The sequence below is a fragment of the Typopeltis vanoorti genome, chromosome 2, assembly GCF_054136105.1.
Source record: "Typopeltis vanoorti isolate ZY-2024b chromosome 2, IOZ_Tvanoo_1.0, whole genome shotgun sequence".
In the NCBI taxonomy this organism is placed as follows: domain Eukaryota; kingdom Metazoa; phylum Arthropoda; class Arachnida; order Uropygi; family Thelyphonidae; genus Typopeltis; species Typopeltis vanoorti.
This window is the reverse complement of record NC_143550.1, coordinates 153,129,517-153,150,318: the sequence shown is the minus strand read 5'-3', so window position 1 is coordinate 153,150,318 and position 20,802 is coordinate 153,129,517. Positions and strand designations below refer to the sequence as shown.

Genomic DNA, 20,802 nt, shown 5'->3' with positions numbered 1-20,802 from the left:
TAACAAATGGGCATTCATTAGTTGGACAACCTCTTCTGCATCTGTAACCCCTCACAGCATCTGCATTTAGAACAGTCATTCTTTTATATTCATTCTTTCGTTTACTTGCAGCATATCGATAGAATTCTTTAGAACGCAGAGCCAGCTTCATACTTAGACTTTGAATTCCATACAACAGTTCCTGCTTTGTAGTTCAGCATGTAATCTTTCTGAATGGAACATTCATAAACTCAGTCACTTACCAAGTGAGTACCATATGATCACTGTCACCAACTGGAGGCAGAATAGTTACATCTCTAACTGAAATGCCCTATGACACTATAATCAAATCCAACACTCTTGGACCTAGAGTTCCTTCTATCACATTCTGCTTGAGGAAGTTGTCCCACAACAGCTCAATAAATGCATTTTCATTCTTCTCATGAGATTCTACTGCTACCCAATCAATATTTGGATAATCATGAAAGAAAGGCATTAAACCAGATATTAGAATTGGAGATATCAAACTTAGCTCTTTGCTTTATACAGATGATGTGTCTACTAAACACATCCAGTGCAAGTCTCCAGGATTCTCTGAAGCTGCACAACAGCTGTAACAAATTTGACATGAAAATTAGCAATAAGAAGATCAAAACTATAAAAATAGGCAGGAACATAGAAATCTTCTGCATTCTGAATGGAGAATTTATAGAACAAATAAAATATTTCAGCTGTTTAGGCACAGTTTTTAGCAACGATGGCAAATTAAATTTGGAAATAGACAACAGAATAAGCAAAGCTTTTAAGGTGGGAACCCAGTTGAATACGTTTATATGGAATAAGAGAAAAATTAGCTAAAACACCAAACTAGCAGTACACAAGACAGCATTCAAACTAGTTTTAAGTTACGGATCTGAGAATTTGATTAGAAATAAAGCACTTGATCAAAGACCACAGATAGAGTTCTGAGAAAAATAGTGGATGTCAGCCAAAGGCATCAATTGGCAGAATTGTATAAAAAATTAAAATATTAGAAAGGAACTTGACATTGTTAACATTAAAGAATGTGTGAGCAGAGCTAATCTAAGGTGGATGGCCACTTAAATAGAACTGATGAGGAAAGGTTAGCAAAACAAGTGTTTGATGCCAAAACGGCAGGAAAGAGACCCAGAGGTAGACCAAGGTCTAGGTGGATTGGTTCAGTCAGCATTGCCTTAGAAGCACAAAATGTTAGATATGACAGTATTGGAGAGTTGACTAGTAAAAGATTAATTTGGAGGAAAATTGTTGATAGGAGATTAATAATAATGTAAACTTAATCATGTAACAATATCATAGTAGCCTGAACACCCCTTATGGGTACATGTTAAGAAAATGATGATGATAAAATTATAAACAAATTGCAATGTAACTTTATCAAGAACAAGTTTTGTTTAACAAATTAGGTCCACCATATCATTACAAAGAAACCAGATACTGGAAATAATTCTGATTTAATATGCTTGAATTTTTAATATATACAAATCATACAACTTATGTTGTACCACCATGTAAAATTAGGCATAAAACAAGGGTGAAATATATATCCATTCTTATTCATAATCTATATGAATCACATTATGAAAGAAAGTAGCATGAAACCTGATATGATCAGAGATATCAAACTTCATTCTTTGCTTTATGCACATTATTATTATTATTATTATAATGTGACACCTCCAGGGAGTCGAAAGACTCATCGAGGGAGAGTGTGCCAACAGCATGAACAATTGATTCCCTTCCAACTACTAACCGCGCTCAAACTTTCTTAACTGTTTGCTGAGCCATTAGTAGCAGAGGCTCTACCAGTCATGATGATGTACTCCTATACAAATCCAGTACAAGTCTCTAGGATTTTTTTAACTAAATTGAATAACAGCTGTAACAAATTCGTAATGAAAATTTAGCAATAAAAAGAACAAAACTATGAAAACAGGTAGGAACATGGAAAACCTATAGAACAAGTAAAATATTTCAGCTATTTAGGTACAATTTTTAGTGAAGATGACACTGATTTATCATATGGAAATAGAATAAGCAACAGCTGGTATGACAGGGGTCAATTGAATAAAAGAAAATTATGGAATAAGAGAGGTATTACTCAAAACACTGAAGCACCAGTATCCAAGACAGTGTTCAAACCAGTTTATCAAAGACTAGAGACCACAGATATGAGAGTTCTGAGAAAAATTATGAGAGTGAACAGATGGCATCAATGGCAGAATTATATTAAAGATGAAGGTATTAGGAAGGAATTGACATTGTTTGCATTCAGCTGATATACCTGTTCTTGAATTCATTCATGCTACTTGCACATACAAAATCCAGCAGCAATCCATTCCAATCACACACTACTCTGAGAGAAAAATCTAGCGCTAACCCCCTCCTTTCTTGACAGCATTTCATTCTCAACTTCCATGAGTGCCTTCACATCCTTTCCCCATCCTCCAAAAAATTAAAAATTCCTTCACTGAAATTCTGTATAACTATTTCAGAGGTTTATAAGTCTCAATCATATCATCCACTCTTTCTCATGTTTGCTAATGTCTGCAGCCTACAAATTCTCAATCTATTTTCACAATCTGTATTCCACAATCCTGATATCATTTTTAACACTCTCTCCACGGAAACCAGACCTGCACACAGTAGTCCAAGTGAGGTCTTATCAAGGCCTTGTAAAGAGGCAAAATGATTTCCTTAACTTTACATGTCAAGGTTCATTTCAGCATTGCCATTATTCTCTTAGTTGTATCTACAATTTTTGCTACATGACCCTTCAACTTCCTGTCTACTAAAACTCCAAGATCCCTAGCCTCGTTAGTTTCTTCAAGCATAAACCCATCAATATAATAAGATATTGGATATCTAATCACACTCAAGTGCATGACTTGACATTTATTAACATTGGAATGACAGCCACTTTCACATGCCCACAATTCTAGCCTATTCAAATCATTCTGCAAGTACTGCATATCAGCAGCACCCCTGATTAACCTATCTATCTTTGCATCATTAGCAACTAACTGTGTGTCTCATGTCAAATCCTTCCCAATGTCATTAATGTACAGACTGAATAACAACAGACCAAGTATCTTAGTCTAGTTATTCAGTCCTTGAAGTACACCACTGGTTACTTCAAATATTGCAGATTCACACCTTTCATGTACCACTTTTTGGTATGTCAGTGAGTCATCCTCTTATCCATGCCAATAGTTTATAATCCAATCCCATATTCTCCAATTTATGCAACAGTATTCCATGCTGTATTCTGTCAAAAGACTTAGCAAAATCCAAAAGTATCATGGTGTATCCATTCCCATTGAGTTAGAACTCAGTGGTAACATTATTATAGAATGTGAACAAGCTGCTAAAACATGACCTTCCCTTAGTAAACCCAGATGTTCATTGCAAAGTAGAGATTCTCTGTCAACCCATTTCTGAATACGAGCCCTACCCAACTTTTCCAAAATCTTCACCACCACTCCTGAGATACTGATTAGTTGATAGTTGGATATATCCGTATTTGCATCAACCTTGTGCAATGGAATTACCATACATTCTTTCCACTACTGTGGAAACTTCCCTGTTCTGTGACTCAAATTATATAGCTGATTTCAATCAGTTTAGCTGAAATTATAAAGACAGATTGAGAGTATGTGGACTACAGACTCTGGTTAATGGGAGAAAAAGGGATGATATGATACAGGTCTATAAACCTCTGAATGGGTATTATAGGATATCATCTAATGAAATTTTTCATTATATGGAGGCGTCCAATATGTGGGCCAGCAGTCTCCCACCAGATAATGATATTCATCTTCCACCTAAAGACAACCATAATTATTCATGCCTATGGTAGGATTTGAACCTGCAACCTATTGGTTTAAAGCAGGTATGTTAATCAAACAGCCAACAAGGTCAGTGCCTAGGTGGACAGGTATCTCCTGATTAGTGTGTTCCTGTTTTCATATTTAAAAAGCTTAGATGCTTTTTAAATATGAAGACAGGAAGATGAAATAGTGAGATATTTAAATATCTCACTATTTCATCTACCGGCCGAGGTAGATGAAATAGTGAGACAAAATTGCACTTCCTATCCATGTTATTCAATGGGTGTTACGGAAATCGTATCCAGATTTAGCTAGACATCTATAGATGTCATGGCCGGTTGGGGTGTTAATACTGCAGCTAAATTTTCTCTTAGAAAGGCCTGTGTAGCTCAGTGGAAATGGCACTTGCATCTTCTGTGGTAGGCTGCCTGAAGGTAGACTTCAGTTCAAGTCTAGTTGCTGACTGGAGGAACTTTTTCTAAGCCGGTCTACAACTAGTTCCTGAGTTAGTCGATCTCTGGCATGGACGAGCCATGGCATATTGAGATGCTTGCCAAGAACAGGTTTTTACAAATACAGGATTCAAACCTGCAGTCTCTGAAGTAAACAAGTAGTGGCTATTAACATCTGGGTTTTTTCTCTCAGAAACTCTGGTTTTTCATCTCTTAAACTCAAGAAAATTGCCCGTGGAAACCACATTAATTCAGACAGTAACATTCTGTTAGGGCTAGGTACTAAGAGATGGCAGCACTTATTTGCCGGTCTCTTCATCAGTGGCAGCTTATGAGTGATAATCACAGGCAAGTTATCTCTGAATGGCTACTGGTGGAGATTGAACTCAGTCTCCAAAAGCTAGATAGGGTTAAAAGCTTGCCTACTCCCTATAGAGTAATAAAAAGATGTCAGCTTATTATTATTATTAATTTTCTCTTAGCAGCACATTGAGCCTAATACATTGTCACCATACATATTTTTTCCTTTTTGACAATGTTACTTTAAAAAAAAAAAAGATGCCTTATGATCTCAAAAGGCTATTAAGATCTTGGCAAGCCATGGCATTTTGAGATGCTTGCCAAGAACAGGTTTTTACAAATACAGGATTCAAACCTGCAGTCTCTGCAGTAAACAAGTAGTGGCTATTAACATCTGAGACACAAAACTTTCTGAAACCAGATGATCATCTGCTGTCTTCAAAGAAGTTACATTTTATTTGCATTAAATTTGTCTAGCTCACAGTGAATTGCATAACATAACATTATGCTAATTAAGCTGTTGACTATTTTGAAATAAGATAAAATACTTTTTTTGTCTTTCTTCAACTCTTTGCTAAGAATGTTTTTAGTACAGAAATAAAGTAAAGTTGTGCTTGGACATCTCGAGAAAGAGATGTGAAGTCATTAGCCTCTATATACAAGTAGTCCAGCAGTCATGAAGCAACTTCACGTGTAAACTTCGTTTGCTTACACTTGGATAAAGGATGAAACCAAGAATATAATTTCTTGGCATCTTTAATTTATAGTATAACCAGTGGTGAGCTATAAGGTGCTCGCGTGAGCCCTTTGTTGAATTTTTCTCAAATTTGCAGCCCCTTGTTCTTCTTGTTTACTTTATTTTTTCAAAAAAAAAGAAAAAAATTTTTTTTGAAACATATTAAGCAACAAACTCATATGATAACCTAAAAAAAAAATAGTCTATTCAGCAGTGTATAGATTATTTGGAATTATTGTTTCAACTCCTCTATAATGAATGTGCCCAAGTTTGAAAATAAAATAAGCACATGCACTATTTTTATCCTAATCTTTTTTTTTTTTTTTTTTTTTTTTTTTTGCTCGACGATGCAAGCCCTTTGTTAAAATTTCCATAGCTCACCACTGAGTATAACTAAGTAAAAAAAAAACCTTCAACAGCTTGATTTATCTTTAAAGTTCAGGGTTATAGGAGCATTTTAAAAAAGGTACAGATTATTTAATTTGAGTTGCAGTGTGAAACTTGAGAGTTGAAGATATATCAAAAATGAATTTTAAATGCATTTAGTGAAATATTGGACACACAATTTCAATGAATTGAATGAAAATGAAAACTGGGGAAACTAATATGCATGATGTTTTCCATGAAACTGTATTAAATGAATTCTCTATGGAACAAATGAAGATAATAGACAGTCATAGAAATAATCATCTAAGAAATATTCTAAACCACATGCAGGTAAAAAAACATACTATTTACTAGCAAATTTTTATAGACATTTTGCAATTAGTAACAAATGCATCTTTGGTACAGTTAACACAAATTTTGTAAATTTGCTACTAAATATAGATTGTGTGTGTGTATTTCGACTTACATGTTTTTTTTTTGTTTGTTTGAAATGAAAAATAACTACAAGCTTCCTTTATCTACTTACCTGAAAATCTAATTATGGATAATATCAATAGTGTCCATAATTAGATTTTCAGACTATCCATACTGTAATAGGCAATATGGCAGATTATAAACTAAACTAAGAGAAGAATGGCAAACTATGTACGTGGGCTGTTCAATAAGTAACACTAATTTTACTGTGGCAAAACCACTCACCACAATATTAATTTCTGTGGAATAAAGAAATGTTGCTGGCTGATGTGCCAGAGTGTCATGTGACTAAACGCAAGCTTGTTTCGGTGCGCCTATGCGGCACGACCAGTCTTTGAAATGGAAGCGTCCTTGGAACAGCGTTATGCAATTAAATTTTGTGTGCATTTGCAAAAATTGGCATCTGACACTTTTAACATGATACGCGAAGCTTTCCACAATGAAGCAATGTTGAGGGCAAGTGTTTTTCACTGGCATAAAACTTTTAAGGAAGGAAGGCAAAATGTGGAAGATCTTGAAAGTGAGGGAAGACCTTCAACGTCCATCACAGAGACAATGATCAACACAGCAGCGATTATCATCAAGCACGTCAAAAGGAAGCATCCACTGCTGAAGAATGGCTTCTTATTGCACCACGATAATGCAAGGCCACATGTTGCTGGTTGTGTAGTGGACGTTTTGCAGAAGAACAACACAGATATCATACCACATCCTCCATACAGTCCTGATCTCGCACCATGCGATTTCTGGCTGTTTCCTCAGCTCAAGAAACCACTAAGAGGTCGCCATTTCGAAAGCAACAAAGCATGTGTAAAAGCTGTGGAGGCATTTTGAAAGAACTCTCAAAAAACGGACTTTTACACGTGTTTAAGAAGTGGACGCAACGTTGGGACAAATGCATCGCGTCTCATGGTAGTTACTTCCAAAAAGCCCATGTAAATGATGACGATTAAAGGTAATCTGTTTTCTGAATAAATATAGTCTTATTACTTATTGAACAGCCTACGTATTTATGAATTAATATAGAAACAGCAGACTATTTGGTGTGATGCCCCTCAGAGAGTAAGGTGGAGAATTTCTACCTTAAAAAGAAGTTGCTCCTGAAGTTTATGAAAAGTTTCTAGAAATTGGCATATGCTCTACAGAACGCACTCCTGATTTAAATAAATTTGGCTGCAAAGAAACTGCCAAACATGTAGAAACTCATTCTGCTCCAGGTTGGAGAGTTTACTGTTTTTGGTGCAGAATGAGTCTCTATACATCCAGAGAGCACAGTCAGGACATTAAGAAAATTTGCTTAAAAATTTTGCACTTTATTTAAGTCTGTGTGTGTGTGTCTTGTGAACACAAAACAATTGCTCTAATTTGAATGTTGCAATAACTGAATCCAAAGTATTGGTAATAAAGTTTCTGAAGAAACTTTGACTTCTAGCTTGGAATAGACTTTTAGTTTGGACAAACAAGCAGAGTTATAGTTTTAATATTAATAAGTGCATTTTGGAGTGCAGAGAGACAAGACTGTTTACTATATTGATGGAACAATGCTTCAGGAAGTGAATGAAATTCAAGATCTGGGAGTGACAGTAGACTAAAGTTTAGAATGCACATTGCAAGTGTTGTAAAGAGTGCATCACACTGACATAAGGATAAGGAGGTAGTTATGCCACTGTATAAAGAACTGATCAAACTAGACTTGGACTACTGTGCTCATATTTGATCACCTAATTTTCAATGTAACGTGGAAACAATTTTCAATGAAAAGTCTAAAGACAAGTAATGACTAAGGAAATATCAGGACTCTGAAATGTTGGCTAAGGAGAGAGAGAGATTAAAGGAATGTAAATGACAGAGTTAATATGATAGTCAGTGAAGGAATTTCATCGGATTAATACAGAGATATTTATAAAAAAAAGGGTAAAAGGTGACAGGGGAAGAATCAGAGGCTATCTCTGGAAGTTGTGTAAGAGTGTGGCAAAGAATGGTGTGAGGAGTAGAATTTTAACATGGAGAGCTGTGGATAAATGGAACACATTACCAGAATATGTTGTGAATGCAGGGGATATTAAGGACTTTAAGGAGGTTCAATATAATAAGTATGTTATTGGTAGAGTGAAGTTCTCAAAATGAGTCTGCTGATTCCACAGAGGGTGTGATGATGACGATAATAATGGATGAAGTCTAATTATATAGGTGTACTGTTTATGGAATCTGAGGTTTCACTAACATTAAGTCATTTAAGTTATGCTGAGCACAAAACATTTATATATATATATATATATATATATATATATATATATATATATATATATCAAATACAGATTCTTCAAGTAACAGCAAAGTCTCATGCATTGAGAATTCAATATTATAGAAATATCTATCATGTTCATGATAAAAGAAAATTCAATTCTATGAGAAGTAAAAATGGTAAATAGTGTCAATCAATTTGAATACTATTTTAGTATAGTGGTCAATCCACCTACAAAAGACTAGTAATTTTGAATTATGGTGAAAGCAAACTAAGGCAATAAGGCCAGGGTATATGTCTGTTAATCACAGCATGCCTGTTTTGCAAGAAAAATCACTATTTTCCAGCAGGAAAACATTGCCACTTCTACATATGAGATTGGTTAACTTGCTTTTGTTTAAAAAGTCCTTATAAATGTTCTCTATTTTAGACTACATTAGAACTCGGTTTTTCCAACCAAAGGGTATGATTGATACTGACTAGGTGCTTGAAAATTATCATTCTCAAAAATTATCAAGCATGTTTTCGTACCATTGGGAGATGTAAGAGTTAAATAATCAATGAATGTTGCTACTGTATGCCCACAGCTGTGAGACCCTTAAAGGAATGTGACACTTCTGCACATGTCAGAAGAAGGAGAATCCATTCCGATAATAGGGTAATCAATCCGTCTAGTAAGATGAGTTGTTTATTATTACACTTCGGAAAATTAACTTTTCTTTTATGAACATTGTAGTTACAGAGAGGTTAACTACTTTGCTCGTATAACGCTTGGAAAATTTTACTTATAAAGCACGTGATTTTGCGTTTTGATGACCAATACATGCATCCTTTATTTCTTTCTCCCCTTCAGCATGAATTGACTATTCTTGGCAATCTGCTAGATTGCCAAGAATAGTCAATTCATACTGAAGTCAAAAAAAGAATAGTAAAAAAAAAGTATAAATTGGTTTCCTAACTATAACTAGCAAAGCATTTTTGGGACAAAACATCTTGAATTCATCATAAAATATTATTAACAGAATCACATGTAATTTAAAATGTCTTTATTTGTAAAATTTTCAGCTAAGTTTCATAGCCATTGTCAATACAGTTATAAGAAAACACAAAAAAAAGAGAACAATTCAATTAAAAGCACCTGATGTTATGTGCACTATCAGCTGTAGGAGAATAGCTTCATTTGCATTAATAGATATCCAAAATAAATTATAATTTTGTTTTTGTATTTTCCTATAATTGTATTGACAATGGCTATGAAACTAGTCTTTATTTGTAAAATTTTCAGCTATTTAAATTAAACGTAAGCGATTCCAGTAATAATATTTTATGATTTCTTCCTCTCGTGGCTTGAGGTTTAGAACAAAACAATGATTTCAAAAGTACAGTTTCAAAATATATGCAAATTTGAAAAATTAGGCTGTAATATGAGCTTTAAGATTCATTTCATGTACTCTCATTTACCAGGATATAAAAAAAAATGGAAAGCAGGGGTATCAGAGATCTAGTGTATAAGAAAAAAGAAGTTAAGAAATGTGTTTCTTATATAGTCAAACTTATGGAGTATCCATAACTATAGAATCACAAGTATGCCACAATTAATTATTATTATTACCCCAAGACCTCATGGAGTCAAAGACTCATCTCCCAGATCTAATAATTCTAATCAGATCCAGATCTAATAATAGAATCTAATAATTTGATTTTTTGTAGAAATCAACACCCTACATCCTCGTATCAAATTCACTCTAGAAAAAGAATCATGAAAAGGTATTTTCTTTCTTGATGTACACATCCAGTGTAAATAAGATGAATCCATTTCCACTTCTGTCTACTGAAAAGTAATATTCGTTATATTTACAATACATCAGCTCACCATTCATCTCAAAAATATGACATCATAAAATCTTTAGTATCCAGAGCACACGAGATTTGTTCTTCTGAAGAATCTCTAAAACAAGAACCGGAAATTATCAAAGAAACAGCCATACCAAATGGATATAATCCAATAAACCCACTCTCCTACAAATCAACCGGGCAAGAAGCCCACAGGACTCCTATACTATATATTAAAGGCATCTCTGAATGTGTCACAAAAATTATGAAAAAATATCAACTCATTGCTACCCATAAACCAATCAACCAAATTCACCACTTGCTACAAAAGACAAACTCTCACCAATGATGCAACCTGGCATATATGAAGTACCATATTCATGTAATTTGCTTACTATGGACAAACAGGAAGATCTATAAATAAACCTATCTCTGAACATCAAGATCACATCCGTCTTATCACACCTCACAAATCTGGCCTTGAACAACATGGAATCGAAAATACTAACCACAAGATCCAATGGAAAAATGCTAAGCTGCTACATAGATCCATATATAAACATGAATGTTTATATAAAGAAAGTGCTGAAGTCTTATTAGCTTTTATTGTCTAATTTTAACAAAAAAGTAAAACTACTTGCCAATTTTCCCTCAAAGGCTTAAGAATTACTTTCATCAAAATTGATTCATCTATCCTAAAGCTGTTTCATGCAGACAGTTGTTTCATTCAAAAAAATTCATTGACCTAATCTTAATCAGAACAACTGTCTCACTATTCCAAAAAGTTTGAAAAATTATCCTCAATTGTATTAAATAAATTTATCTGTTATATTTTAATTTAATTAGTTTCAATTTCAGCCCATTATGTTTAATCCATGAACCACGTGACTGTATAGTCTTTTGACTCCATGGAGGCCTGAATAATAATAATAATAATAATAATAATAATAATAATATGTAGAGGGATTCCAATTTAAGCATGTGTCCTACTGTTTTTTTTAATTCAATTCCTATTGTTGTTTGATAATTGTACTGATGATGTCTCATGATACATAAGAATATTTAATAATAAAAAAGTAATTAACTGTGGCATATATGCGATTCTATAGTTAGGAAATGTGCGTACAACGTAACATGGGAGGTGCATTGCAATGTGTGTTACAGGGTGGAATTAATATTCTGATAAAGCAATTAAAATCATAATTACTCAAGGGTAGCGCCAATGCATACATAACTCTGAAGTTACATTACTGGTGCAATGAAAAATATACTTTGGTCTTGGCATAAATGGTAGCTTCTATTGTCTAATTTTAACAAAAAAAAAAAGTAAAACTGCTTGCCAATTTTCCCTCAAAGGCTTAAGAATTACTTTCATCAAAATTGGTTCAACTACCCTAAAGCTGTTTCATTCAAAAAAATTAGTAACTTGGAATAAATCTTTAATACAAATGCTTTTTTTTTTCACTTCAAGCTGGAGTAGATATTTTTGATAAGAAATGCTGAAATTTGGAGATGTGAAAGTTTCATAGTGGCTGTATTATTGCATATTTCAGAAGACATTGTCAGGAGGTTGAATTCCAGTCAATTAGATAGAGCATTCATAACACCCATCTATAAAAAAAGGAAATAAATCTGAATGTGAGAATTGCAGAGGAATTTCCTACTGAGAGTTTCCAGGTAAGATTTATGCAATCATAAGCTAAAAAAAACTGGGGATGGGAAACTTGGACAAGCTGGTTTCAGGCTAAAGGCTAAATAGACAATATCAGGATCTGATTTTCACTTTAAAGACAAACAGGTGAGAAATCATGGGAATATAACAAGAATCTGTATTTAAGTTTTGTAGGTCTAAAAAAGGCATATGAAAAGGTGCCAAGATAAAAGCTGTTCAAAATGCTACAGTTGTATGATGAGCAGAACATTACACAGAGTAATACATAGTCTATATCTGAATTATAAGTCAGCAGTTACAAATGAAGGAGTTAGAGGAAGACATTAAATCAAGTGAGACAAGGGTGCACTCTAATCTTATTCATCTATATGGATCACATTGTAACTCTGAAGTTACATTACTGGTGCAATGAAAAATATACTTTGGTCTTGACATAAATAATAGCTATTATTGTCTAATTTTAACAAAAAAAGTAAAACTGCTTGCCAATTTTATGCAGAAAGACAGCATTAGGCTATTAAAATTAAATACGTTAATACTAATACGTTAATCTGTTAAACTACAGATATGAGTCTCTATAGCTCAGTCAGTATAGACAAAGCTATTTTGGCAGCAAGATTTTTGTTCAATTCCTGTTCAAGACATGAGGAACCTTTATCTGGTCTCTTTTGACTAAAGGTGAGTTCGGTCTCATATGGAGGTAGGGGTTTTTTCACCTGGAAACTCTGGTTTTTCATCTCCCAGAACAGGCAAGTCAGCCCTGTGAACACACACGGATCTACAGTCATAAAATACATACTTAATCCCTCATTAAGAGGGCTCAACCCATCCTAAGGGATGAGGGGGAGGAAAGGGGAATCCCATACAAAATAAATAACAGTATGCAGATGATGTTTTACTCTTAAATCTAGTACAACTCTGCAAGAGTCCTTAACTAAATTGAATAACTGTTGTAACAAATTTGGTATAAAAATCAGCAGTAAAAAGACAGACTATGAAAATAGGCTGAAAACATCTGCATCTTAATGGGAAACCTATAGAACAAGTAAAACATTTCAGCTATTTAGGCACAAATTTTTAGCAGAGATTACTAAATATGAAAACAAATAACATACCTGAATTTGTGTAAAAAAAAAAAAAAAAAGGTATAGAAGAAGGACTAGATTTTGTACATGGAAAGTGGTGGAATGCATGGTTGAAATGCATTATGAATACTTATGAGTGTGAATGAATTTCAGATTCAATGCAATATGTTGCTTGCTAAATGAGACCACCCAGAACACATCTCTGGACTTCATGGAGAATTGTCAAATAATGATATATTTTATCAGATATTTACAGATATGAATAAGGGACTGGGATTTCAGCGCTTGCACAAAACTTTGTTACTGCAGGATATAACATGAAGCAAAAGTATACAGGTACCTATACCATTAATTTCAAAAACCAGCATTTGTTATCTACTGCTGAATCATTCATTAAGAATGGTTCACAGAATTGAACTGAAATTTCAATTTGAAATGCATGAATAAGGGAATAATTATTATTACTCATCAGTATTCAATTTTTCAAAATATTTCTAATGATTTAAGTAAGAAGAAATTGTTTTGTAAAAAAAAAAAAATGAAATGGCATTTTTTTTTATTACTTTTGGCTGTTTTCAGTTCTCTCTGAGTGCATTAGACAAAGGGATGCTGGGATTTAATTATGTGTATTTACATTAAATTAAGTGATGCATAAACTGAATTATTTTAGCTTCTGAATTAAAAAAAAAAAGTATGTAATTTAGGTATATATCTGAAATTGCACAATTACACAGCAATAACAAAGTTAAGCTTACCAAGAAATTATATTCTTGTTTAATCCTTTATCTAAGTGTAAACAAACTTTGCTATGATTCTGCATTAATTCAACCTTAGTATCTTTTCTGGGTCTGGTTCCCACTGATGAGACTTCGCTAAATGTCGAAACTGGTCTGGGTAGTGGTCCTTCTCATAATGCATAGCATTATACATGTCCTTTTGGACATGTATTATGGACAAGTACAAAAGGACATGTGTGCTTTGCATTATGGGATACTAAGGCAAGTGATATGAAGTCATTCGCTTTTATATACAACTAGCCTAGTTGTGAAGAAACTTCACCTGCAAATCTTGTTTGCTTACACTTGGATAAAGGGATTAAAGAAGAATATAATTTCTTGGTAAGTTTAATTTAATTTGTAACCAAGTGAAAAAATTCTTTCTACAACTGTCTCTATATCCAAAGTCTTAATAATAAGGTAATATACCTTTTCACTACTTGGACATGGGAGGTATATTATTTCTGCACTAATTAAGGTAGTTTCTGACCTCTGGAATGTCGAGCATGAGGAAAGATTGAGAAGATGTAATTTGCAGAGTCTGGTGGACAGGAGGAAGAGGGGAGATATGATAGAGACCTGCAAGTTGGTAAGGGGTTGTTATAGGATCAATGCTGGAGAAGTTTTACAGAGGAATAGTGGGAGATCAGAGGAGAACCAGAGGTCTTCCCTGGAAACTGTATAAAGAGGGTGTGAGTAGGGGAGTGAGAGGCAGGTTTTTTTCGTGCAGAGTTATGAATGATTGGAATACCTTGCCTGAGAATGTGGTGTCTGCAAAGAGTATGAATGTGTTTAAAACACAGTATGATGAGCTGTGTGTGTGTGTGATAAAAGGACCTCCCAGATGAGTCTTTGACTCCAAGAGGTCTTCGGGTGGTAATTATGATAATAATTCCTTTGTATCTCCTAAAAGATACCACAACACAAGAGCCCCACAAGATAAAACAATACTGAAGATTAAATTGGCAAGTCCGTGAAGCTCTTCAAAAGCACCAGAACCTTGATTGGGAAACAAAACTGACTAACCTAAACTCAGAGGATAACTCCATCTGGAAATTCTTGAGATCTCTTCGCACTAAAAGGCAACTTATACCCCCAATACAGACCAAGAAGGGAGTAGCCCACACTAACAAAGAAAAAGCAGAAGCTCTAATTGACAACTTGGAAACACAATGTAACCCCTCTTATGAAAATTTAAACATCAACCTCATCTACAAAATTCACCGTCGTGTCAAGCAAGTCTTAAGACAACAAGAGGACAATTCTGAACCTATCGCACCTACTTCTCCAGCAGAAATAACAAATATTATAGCCCATATGAACAACAAAAAGGCTCCAGGTCCAGATGGCATCACCAACAGAATAATCGAATTACTACCCAGAAAAGCCATAATTCATTTAGTCAACATAATCAACGCTACTCCCAGATTTCAGCATTTTCCCACAACCTAGAAGACTGCCGACATCATCCCTATCAAAAAAGATTGGAAAGAATCCCCAACTCCCAGAAAGCTACAGACCTATCAGCCTTCTATCCTGTCTTGGTAAGGTCACTGAAAAAGTGACCTTACCAAGCGACAAGGCTTCAATCTGAAATGGACAAATTAGGAATCATTCCAAACGAGCAGTTTGCATTCCGTAAAGATCATAATACTGTACAACAGATACATAGACTGGTTGAGCAAATCACAAAAGGCTACAATTGGCACCTCCATAAAGCTGCAGTCTTCACAGATGTTGCAAAGGCTTTTGAAAGGGTTTAGCATCAGGGCCTGCTTTATGAACCCATAGAATTCAACCTACCAATTAAGCTAATAAAAATAATAGATGCATACCTCAAAGACAGATTTATGCAAGTCAAAATAAATAAAATTGCATCAACTAGGCACAAAATCCCGGCTGGTGTGCCTCAGGGGCTGTCTCTCTCACCCCTCCCTTTTTATTTTCAATTTACATAGCTGACATTCCCCAAAACATTAGTACAACCATCACTGCATTATATGCAGATGACACCGCTCTACTAGCAAGATCACTCAGCCCCGACTGGCAATCACTAGACTTCAAAGCAGTATTCATATACTAGAAAGGTGGCTGATGGACTGGAGGATTCAAGTAAACCCCCAAAAAAGCACAACCATAATGTTTTCCAAAAAGAAGGTCCAGAGCAAGAAGGATATACACCTATTAGGAGTCAAGATTACATGGCAGACCGAAGTTAAATATCTAGGTGTGATACTTGACAAAAAACTTAAATTCAACGATCATAAAGGCATTGGCTCGAAGACATCTAGAGCAATCGCGCAACTCTACCCCATAATCAACAGCAGAAGCAAGCCGGATATACGTAACAAACTACTTATAAGATGGTAATACGCCCAGTCATCACTTATGCATCTCCTGCTTGGAGCCATACCTCAAATACAAATATTCAAAAACTGCAGAAAATACAGAACAAATGTCTGAGGATGATTCTGGATGCCCCATGGTTTATAATCTATCTATCCCAATGGCTTTAACAGGCCTTTAAGGCCCACAACCTTCCAAACATGCTTGGATTTCGTAACCGAAATACAAGGATAGAATGGTCACTCCTATGCCTCAAGGTATTCTTGGCTGTATCCATGTGTGTTCACGGGGCCGGTTTGTCTGCTTGCGGGATGAAAAACACCAGATAAACTGGCGGAAAAAACCCTACTGCCCACGCCCAAGACCGGCTAACTTGGCTATGGCTGAGGAAGATCCTTCAGCTCCTCACGTCTCCGACGGGAATCGAACCTAGGACACTCCTTCCCCAGGCATATGGTTGCGAAGCGCAAAGCCACTAGGCTAACCGCGCGGACCCATGGTTTATAAGAAACTCCCAGATTCACAGAGAAGTCAACATTCCTTACATTTCCTCCTTTCTCCACGATCTAGTAGAAAAGTTCTTCATCAAGTCAAGTAATCACCCAAACCCACTGATCAAACAAGCTTCAGACTACAATGAAATGGAATACTACAAATATAAAAGACCCAAATCAATCTTATGCTCAGCTGAATATAGCTAATCTCAACACCCTCACAGGGCAAGCCTAGAGCTCAATAGCACTTTAATCAAAGAACCGTCCTCACAGAACAAAGGGGAATATGAAAAGCATTAGTGCTTCGCCCATCAAACCAGCAATGTTCTGCCTTGTATCTCCTGGCAAATAGGAATTAAATATGCAGCATGCTGCACCACTATTTTATTATAAACAGTGGTAGTAATTGCTTTATTATCACTATTTGTTTCATTCTCAAACCTTTATTTCCATGCCTTATCTGTTTATTATCATACTACAAGAACCTCCCTTATAATTGTTCACATAATTTTAACATTAATTTCTCAACAAAAATATTTAAGATTTATATTCTGATAAATATTTGCAAAAATGCACAGAATCACTTACCATGTTCATCTAATTAGTCTTTGATCCATGAAATCCAGTGAAAGCAGCACTAAAGATCACACTTTGAATTCACGCCAATAAAATATTAAAAATGCCACTGATTATTAATTGTTTAAGTAACACATCCAGTGTTTGTAGATTCCACAGACAACTATTCACTGCACAATGTAACAAAACACTGTTTTAAAATGATCAATTATGATTTTCTTGAATCATTAAACAATAAGATAGTCATCCATGGTTGACAAATATATGAAATATATTCAGGTATAATCCAAGACATCAACAATTCAGCACTTCATCATAACACTTGATAATGTCAGAAAAGTAGCAGCTTATTCATTCTTTCATATTTACATAATCCTACATTTTTTTTACTTCTCTCCCAGTTGCCAGCATGATGAGGAACAAAAAATCTTCAGGAATGTAGTCCTAATTTAAAAATATGCCTGGTCACTAATCCTTAAATATATGCACACAGGGCTCAGTTAACTGACATTAACTTAAGCATTCTATACTAATGAATTCAGGATATGCAATATCTGGAATTTCTTCAGCTACAAGTTATAGAATATCACTCACGTAACTCTGTAAAACCTTGGATTTCTCAACTATAACTACATACTGCTAAGAATGCAGACATATCACTAATGAGAAATTTTCCTTCAGTAAGGATCCACTGTACATTGACATTGTCTCAATAATGATCTGTTGAAAGAAATCATATTTAAAAAATGTTTAATTTTCATTTTGCAGAAAAATTGAATATATAAAGAGCTGCTTTGTTTATATAACATCTATTGAATAAAATACTAAGCATTTACTTAATAAAATTATGTACCTGCATAAAAATTATGATACATAATTTACATAACACTTGTAATCACTGAGCTAGTTGACTTAGTGAATGGTGTTTCCAATCTCTAGCCAACAGACTAGAGATTGGAAATCTATCCTGAAATCCCACTGTGAATACTGCTGTTTATGAATTTTGTTAGGTGGTGTTTATTGTCTGTTGTAAAATCACTGCACCCTGCTTACTTCAGAGGTCTGAAAATGTTCTATGTTATGTGATAAGTACTATAATGTTCCATAATTATCTAACTCTTAGCATACCCATAATGCTGATGTATTTATAGGATCCAACTTTTTTTTTTTTTTTTTATTAAACAGGATTAGCATTGGGGAAAAAAAGGTTAAATTACAGAATAATTTTGTTACTAGTATGCTAAGAATTATGGCAAATCCTAACCCCACAAAGCATATTCAGTCATTCTTCTTCTGATAAATCTAAAATATTATTAAAAACAAATTATGTAAACAATCTATTACAGCTTGGATTTGACAAGATGGTAGAGATGTCCTCTTGTAAGTTGTCTAGAGGAACTCTTCATCCTTAATATGGTGAGATTTTTTTTTAAAACTACAGAGCTAAAGTATAATGTTACACACACAATAGCCAGTTATTACAAAACAGTAGTAAAAATTAGATACAACTTGTTTTATTAATGTTATTTGATTCTTAATTATTTACATCTGCATTTGCTAAATAAAATAAAAAAAATCAGTGGTTTCAAGTTTTTATGGGACTGTTTTGTAGATATGATAATGAATTATAAAGTTAATATATACAATGGCACATGTAAATCCCCCCCCCCCCCCAACACACGCACGCACTCAAGTATACTTCTTTCTCCTAATAGATTAATGTTATTTTGGCAATTCACTGTTGTGTTTGAACTTTTGTCATTAATTGATAGCATGCTTGGTGATAATAGCATAAAAAAGTTATTAAAAAAACATCGCACTCCCACCTCTTAATACTGCTTCTGCAACATATATACATATGAGACAGAAAAATCATGCATCAAAAATAATTTTGTAAAATAAATATAAATTATTGTTGTATATAATTAAAAAAAAAGGTTCATAAGTGAAAACCTGAACATGCATCTTTAAATAGCATGAAATCCACTTGGAAACAGAAGTTGACTTACACAATCTGACTGTAAATCACAATAAATGTTACCGTTTGAGGATGATATTATGTATTACTTCTATGAAACACAGAGGGGCATTTAGACTATCTTCAAAAAAAAAAGAAAAAAAGAAAAAAAAATAATTAATTCACATTCTTCCAGTTTACATGTACACAAGCCATTTATATGCTATATCTATTACAATTTGCAATAGATTTTAATAGATCCATCTTACTAGATTATGAAAGATACAGGTTCAGCTTTATTCTCGGCATATTCAGTCTAATGCAAAAATTATCATTATTCATGACCTCCATGAAGTCACAAGACTCAAACAATCTAAAAGTAAAAAATGCCAAATGAATATGAAAAACTAATTCGAAAATTATATAACCCATAGCAGATATATTAGCAGGATTCAACAGATATTAAAAATAGCAAATGTATTTTTAACAATATTATACATAAATGCGTAATAAATGGGTAAAGATATTACATATTTGAACATGTTTAAAGCAGCGCATCTGGGCCACAATTCACGGGGCGCAGGAAATAAATCGAAATTTAATTAGCGAAAGTAGCGAGGGTTGTGTGACGGTATTGATTATATTGCAGATTATGCATTTATTAGTGATAAGTGAAAACAACAAAACGTGTTTAGAAAAAACAAAAACATTTCACATGCCTTCCTGTTTAAAAATAATTATTGCCTATTGCATCAAATATAATTCTCATTATTTTCCCTACTCAAGTTTTTAAAATATTGAAAGTATAGCCTGACATGCTAAATATTTAAATAGTACCGATTGTAAACACTGAAATTTTTATTAATAAAATATGTCCAATTTTATGTATTACGTGTACAGTTTAATGATGTGTACACATAACATTATGGATACTTTGCAGCTGTTTTCAACATTTATACAAAATGCACTCAGCTAGTTTCTTCTTACCGTGGCCCAATACGGCCTCATAGCTAATGAACAAATTGCTTCATTTTCGTACACACTCCATAATCGTATGCATTTTATCAACCATGTTATGGACACACACACATTGGAAAGTAATGCAAAATGACTTTTCGCGATAGACATTTTTAAAATTTACTCTAAATAGTTCAATTTTCTTCCATATCGATGAACGTGAAGGTGATTGCCGGAACGGTACATGCGAGAGAACAGTATATGTATACGCTACTCTGTGTAGTTACCTCAGCAAATTTATTAAAAAAAAAAAAAAAAGATAGAAAGAAAGTAATAACGATCGCAATACTGCTGCTTACTGATAACTTATATTACTCTGAACGTAATAGTTTAAGTGCCGATACATACTGACTATTGGCCTACATAATGCCGAAGGTTACTGTTCTGTGATAAGTGTTCAGGAACGAGCAATGGCGGCCACTAGTAACGCGTTGTTGGCACATGGGGAAAACATACCGAGATGTGACAAAAATAAGTGAACCACGCCCTGGATCTATAACTAACCAGTCATTTAAACAAAATTTCAATAACTTTTACTCCTAAAATATATTTAACGGCATAAAAGTAGAACCAATCACCTTACCACAGCAACTAACATTACAAA

At 34.1% G+C, this 20,802-nt stretch overlaps 1 long non-coding RNA gene across 3 annotated transcripts in view; it reads right to left on the bottom strand.

Annotated features, from left to right (window-relative positions):
- LOC150109536 (uncharacterized) overlaps positions 1-20,593 on the bottom strand; it is a 106,183-nt gene extending 85,590 nt beyond the window's left edge. The window contains exons 1-3 of one of the 3 annotated variants that reach the window (XR_016549911.1): positions 19,451-19,574; positions 19,234-19,323; positions 17,237-17,944 (exon numbers count right to left, since the gene is read on the bottom strand). This is a non-coding gene — a long non-coding RNA (uncharacterized LOC150109536). Of the gene's footprint in view, positions 1-17,236; positions 17,945-19,233; positions 19,324-19,450; positions 19,575-20,168; positions 20,462-20,546 lie in introns of those variants that run through there. The other 2 variants (XR_016549906.1, XR_016549909.1) reach the window with 2 other exon arrangements.
- Positions 20,594-20,802: the final 209 nt, after the last annotated feature.